The 6,178-nt window shown below is 47.0% G+C and overlaps 1 protein-coding gene across 2 annotated transcripts in view; it reads right to left on the bottom strand.

The window, feature by feature from the left end:
* Plpp3 (phospholipid phosphatase 3) overlaps positions 1-6,178 on the bottom strand; it is a 76,474-nt gene that overhangs the window by 25,124 nt on the left and 45,172 nt on the right. The gene's annotated exons all lie outside the window — the stretch shown is intronic.

Here is a 6,178-nt window from a genome sequence, read left to right as displayed (position 1 = left end):
GGGAAAGTAGATAAGGAATCCAGAACATCAGAGCACTGGAGAAAATCCTGGGACTGTGAGATTTGGGGTGAAGAATCATCAACAGTGGTCTGACACTTCATCAGCCTTTGCGCTGACATGAAGCCTGGGGTCGGGGAGTAGCTCACACACCCCAGTCAGGTCCTGAGTCTGAATCCGGGCTCAGGGGCTTGCCTGGTGTCCTTCAGCAATAACCCAACCTCCCCAGGTCTCGGCGTTTTTCCCCGATAAAGGAGGCTGCTCACCGTTGCAGAGTTGGTGTACATTGGACAATTTGGGTGGGAATGTGTGGGGTCACAGAAAGGAATGCTCTGATTTTACTTTTTAGAAGAATGCTGTTGTGGAAAGAACACATGTCTAAAAGCAGAGACTTTTACCACACTGCCCTTGGATGTTCGTGAACGTGCTCTAGTCCCTGGTCCTCATACCCTTTCTCCATCCCACTGTGACTATCACTGGCCTGAGCCTGCCTGGTTTATGTTAAGCATGGGACCAGCTGCCACTATGTCAGGTAAACTTTGAGGACGTCTGCACAGCAGAAGATCAGCTTCGCTTTGGTGATGCACACCCATGCTGCCTGCTCCCCTTGTCTTAACACACAGCACAGCGATGGCCACTTCCTGGTTGAAACCACAGCACAGGACAGCAACGGTCCACTTATCCCTCACCGCAAGTCCCTTTCATACTTCCTCAAAGGGCAGGATGATGAGCCACACTCGCCTTTTCAGGGAGCAGAGAGCATATTTGCGACCACAAAGGAAGCAATAGATATGCACATCCTTTGCAAAGGCTCCTAGGGGTAAGGTGTCAAAGCATGAGTCTGACCCAGGTCATGCAGGGCCCCAAAGTCTGGAGAAGGACAGTGGGTAGGATGGAACAGCAGCTGGGCCCCGTGACCAACAGGCACGAGTGAGAATAGCTCTTGCCACTGCTGAGGCTGACGCGGGCACTCCATGTTGATAAATGCTTTGTATGTGGAAATACCACACTGTGTTTTTCCAGGTCACATCCAGTGTGACTGTGCATGCAGGGCCATCATCAAAGCCAGTGCAGCCAGTGTCCTGGCCTAGCCACTTCCCGAGCGAGCAGAACTAATGTCTAAGCCTGCACAGGTGCCCCAAGCCTGTCACTGAAGGAGGAAGGGAAGGGAGGGGAGCAGGAGAGGAGTGCTCAGAGTTGCCGCATTGCAAAATTGGAAATATCCCCTAAACATTACCAAGGGCCCTGTGATAACACATTGCAGAGATTAAAATCTAAGAAGCGTGGCAAGTTGGAAATGAAAGGGCCATTATATACAGAAGAAGCTAGGTCCAAATGAACTCACATCCAAAGATTAGACCCAGGTGTACTGACTCCCCACCCAGCATTCTTTCCTACCATTTGGGATCTCATTCCCCTTTTGAACCTGTTTATACTTTTACCCTATGTAACCTTACAGGCTAACAAGTTCCAGATGTTCAATGCCATAACTCATGTTCTTGTACTCTTTCTTATTCTTCTTTATTTATAAATCATATTCACATGTCTTTATATTCGGGGGAAGAACAATGAACTAGGAGTCAAGTGGTCAGCACTGGAGTCCTCACTTATTGAGCAAATCTGAGATAAGTCAGATTCTCCATTTGCAAAGTCATGGCACTAGATTTCATGATTTATTACCTCATAATTGCAATGACATTTATTCTCAACTCTCTGGTGCTACCTCCACCACTAGCTTCCCAACCAAGTCAAGGTAATATGCAATAGTGGAGGAAAGTTCCTTATGAAAAGCACCACAGGTAAAAAGCAGAATTGAGGCTCCAAGAAGAAGCCCTGCCCCTGGATTGCTCCAGAGTTCCGGGAACCATGGCCCTGCTTGAGATGCAGGAACTGCTTCTAAGCAGGCTTGGCTGGAGCATAAACAACATGCTTTCCTGTTTGATCCTGAGAAAGAACCAGGGTTTCTACGGCAAATCAGCATCTCTTACATGACTTACCCATCACTCTCAGGTGAGTCACCCCTGTGCCTCAGTCACTTTAGGGAAAGGGATTTGATTACACTATAAGGACTCTACAATTCTGAGCCTGCCCCTCATCATTCTAAAACTCCCACTGTCAGTGCCACAGTTTTCAAATAGTACACTGTGAAATGTAGGAAGACAAAGAGGAAGAAAACACTTTATGGCATTCTCGAGTTCCTAGGTATCTTCATAATAACAGTCATCTCTCACATTTCCTCCATACTTTAGTTCCATTTAATCTGCAATACTGAGAAGAAGGCATACCCATTCCACAGATGGTGATTCCAAGGCTCCTTTACCACAAGCTTTCCAACCAAGCAAAGGAAGCACGAAATAGCAGCGGGAAGTTACTTATGAATAATACCACAGGCAAGGAGCAACCAAGGCCCAGGTAGCACTGGTGATCCGAAGTTACAGGATTCAGAATCGAGTGCAGATACTCTATCTCTCAGGCCCAAAGACCCACAGCAGTCTACGTGAAGATAAGGTTATTGTATCTGCTGTTACTAAAACCATTTTCCATGGTAGAATGGCAGTTATAGTTTCGAGGCCAGGGACAGGCTGAAGCCATTTAGCAGACACATGACTCCAGGACCACATGGCTTCTGGGGCAGCCCTGACAGATTTTGGAGTTAATGAGCAACATATTATGTATTTTCTTTATCCCCTTGTACAGAAAGGTTGGGGAGTTGACAACAGAGCCATAAATCATCATTATGAACCAGCCGGACTTGGCTTCTTGTAATCCTAACCTTTAAAAGCCCATTTAATGAAATTTGGGCAGTGAGAGGCAGCCCCAACCCCGTGCCTCTACAGGAGAGGTGAAGGCTTATTCTCCGGCGTGTTCCACACCAAACTCTGGAGTCCCAGATTTACTGCTTTCGGACTTTATTCATTACTCACAATGTTTTCATTCCTGGGTAATAAAATGAGCTCTTCCCTCCCCTACCCTATCCAAAGGCTCTGTCCCCACCCCCCAGAGCCCTCCTTTCTGCCACAGTCAGCAAGGTTCTGATATGTAAATCTCACTGCTGAGTAAAAGGCCTCTGAGGTCGGTCCTTTTTGAAAGAGCAAGCAACAGATCTACGGATTCGGATTCTCGGGGTGATGGCTGGCTGCCAGGCAAGCAGAGCCTTCTCTCCTACCTGCCTTTAAAAGTGCTCGGCATGGCGTCTGGGAACTCATAAAGTGGGAAAGCATGGCAATTAAGGTGCAAGGGGACAGAGGGGATCAGTCCCCGCCTCCGAGCCGCAGCAGTTGGCAGGGAAGTTGTCTCCAACTGGAGGCAGCACCTCTTCCTGTCTTTTCTGGAGAAAAGGAGCTCAACTGACCACATGTTTGCAAACATTTAACCATTCTGCCGAGGAAATTTGGAGGAACAGTAAGACAGACTCTTTTGGAAAGGACCGGGAATGAGGTAGGAAGAAAAAACACCAACTTAGGAGCTAATGAAAAAATTTCAGGCTGAATCCCATCTATGACTCTGAGTCTAATGACTTCACCTGTCTGGGTTCAGGTGTCACCATCAACAAAATATGGATAATAATATCTACCTGTTGGGCTTGCCCGGGATTCAGTGAAGTGATATAACATCTGGTATCTAGGCACCCCCCAAAGTTCATGGCCTCCCCCCGGCCCCACTAGAGAAGGGGAAAACAAAAAGAAAAGCAAAAAACGAACATATACTTCATGGAGACTATCTCCTTTACTTCCAAGAGCTCCTGGGAAAAGAACACTCCAAACTGAAGAGTTTGGAAATATTACCCCTCCGGGGCAGGGGCAGAAGCAGAAAATATGTGCATGGTTGACCTTGGTTTTAACCATTTCATCTAGAATGGCTTTTTCAGGGAAGAAAATCCAAAGAAACCTGAAACAGAAAGGTCAACCTTGTGTGTTATTTTTAGCATTCCATTCTACTTATAAATCACCCCCCCAAAGTAATATTTTTGCACACAATGTCCCAATAATCCTTCTTTTACAGCCAGAGAAGGCTGTTTGAAGGACAAACTTGCCTACATTCTGATGCACTTTGACAGTAATATTTGTGCAGCACTTTAGAACTTACAAAGCACCTTTGCATCTCCTGTGCTGTTTGTTTCTCACAATGCCCTGTGAGTTACTGAATTAGTACCGACCCTTTTTAAGTGAGAACAGTGAAAGCCAGAGGCTAATGATTTACCCTCAATGGAAAATGAGGCAAGGCCGCATGGTTTCATGCACACTGAAGCCTGGGCCTCTTCTGACTCCTGAGCACTTCCAAGTGGCACCAAGCTGGCTATGGATTTGATGCCCCAGCAGGTAGCCGCTTCTCTGCCTCCAGAGAGACTGAACACCTGGTAAGGGCCTGAGACCCCCCAAGGCATCTGTACAGCTAAGTCCTCGATAGCCACGGAGTAGCCAAGTTGTTTTTCACATGAACTTCTTTCTGCCTGGAAGAGATTCGTTTTTCTCAGTTTAGTTCTCAGGCCCAAGGGAAAGAAAAATACAATGTGGCTGGGTCCTGCTTCTAAGGAGAGGGACAGAAGAATAGCTGTGTTTATTCCATCTACTGCAATAAAGTGCAATATCTTTAGGAACTAGAAATAGTTGATTAGAGGTTTAATCTCTGAGTCTTCTCTCACTTGGTTATCCTCAACCTTTTGGCAGGAGACCAGTGCCTCCCTGTCTGGGAAAGGTGACAAGACATAGATCTGTCCAAGGTCAAAAGTGCAGCTTTTCGGGATCTATGGCTATAACGAGACTGCAACATCTGGAATATGGATGGCTAAGAGGCCAGAGAAGCTGTTTATGGTTGGAGTTGGTAGTGGCCATCTTGTGCCCCTGAGCGTTATGGAGAAGACAATATGAAGCATGAAGCCTCATTATTTTCCCAGAAGTCAGGGCCTCCCACCCACTGGCCCCCTAGATGACAGCTCTGCCAGTCCACGCAATAAGCTCCTTGCTGCTCTTTCTGCAGCACTGCCTACTGCCAACCTCATACTCCGCTTAGCGTTGAATTTTCTAGGCTTCCGCAATATTGTACCATCATCCCTTTCTTCCTAGTATTTCTAAACTAATTTATCTTTTCCCAGGATTCCACATCTGGCTTCTAACCAATAAATGTGGGTCTTCTCTAGAGGGCACCCCTGGCTTTCTGCTGTGATCTCCACTGCTTCAGTTACTTCTGAGACACACAAAAGGGCTTCTCTCTCCCTCTAGCTTCAACCTACCTCTTTTCTCTATGAACCCTGGCAATCTTCTGCTTAAGTTTCCAAGGTATCTGAAACGGATGTCATTAGCATGTCAGGCTAACCAAGTCTGAGATCGCACCCCTTCCCACTCCTGCCCCCGACTTCACTTCTCTTCCTTCCTTTTGTGCTCAAGGTACCACTGACATGGAACCGCAAAGACCTTGTTCCACTGTTATCAAAGTCTGCTCATCCCGTCTTTGCAAGGTCCTCCACCCACATCTTCTCTGTTCCCCTGCACTGTCGCCACTGAGGTTCAGCCTCCTTACCTGGCTTACAAGACTAGCCAGGATGGGTTAAAATAATCCTCTCCTTAATGTCTAGCATTTCACTAGAGTAAAGATCCCTCAGCCTTCCACAATCCTATCTCAATTTTCTTTTCCTCCTGAACTTTGTCACTACTTTGTACTCTCCGACTCCAGGCGAACAGGTCAGTGCTGCATTTCCTGTAAATACTATTGCTGTGCAGTCTCTCCTATTGCAGAAACAATGCTCTCTGCCTAGAATATCGGGATCGCTGATGAAAAGCCCATTCCTCCTTCCAGGCAGAGGTCAGGTGGCAACTAGGGTCCTGGGCCAGAGGTCTGACTCTCCCATTCAGAAATCTAAGCCTCGGTTTCCTTCCCTGTAAAAGTCAGGATGGTGACAGTGCCAAGAGCTTAAGGATCCTTGTGATAATTAAAGAGTGTAAGTGCTCACAACATGATGATGGTGACGAAGATGAAAACAGACCCCCACCCTGTGAGCATCCTCTGAACTCACAGAGCACGCTACTCACACCGCACACCACCTACAGCATTTGACAATGGAGAAATCATTTTTTCGGTGGTTTATTTCTCAGTCCCAAGGGAAAGGAAGTCTTCCTGTGTTGTGTCCTTGAAGCTTTCGCCTCCCTAGGACCCACAGCTGTAGGCTGCCCTGACTTTTATCTTT

Source organism: Heterocephalus glaber, unplaced genomic scaffold (genome assembly GCF_053883595.1).
Source record: "Heterocephalus glaber isolate CG9 unplaced genomic scaffold, H.glaber_assembly_v1.0 deba00001447, whole genome shotgun sequence".
Lineage (NCBI taxonomy): Eukaryota > Metazoa > Chordata > Mammalia > Rodentia > Bathyergidae > Heterocephalus > Heterocephalus glaber.
The sequence above is the reverse complement of the archived record's forward strand: the minus strand, read 5'-3'. Positions and strand labels throughout refer to the sequence as shown.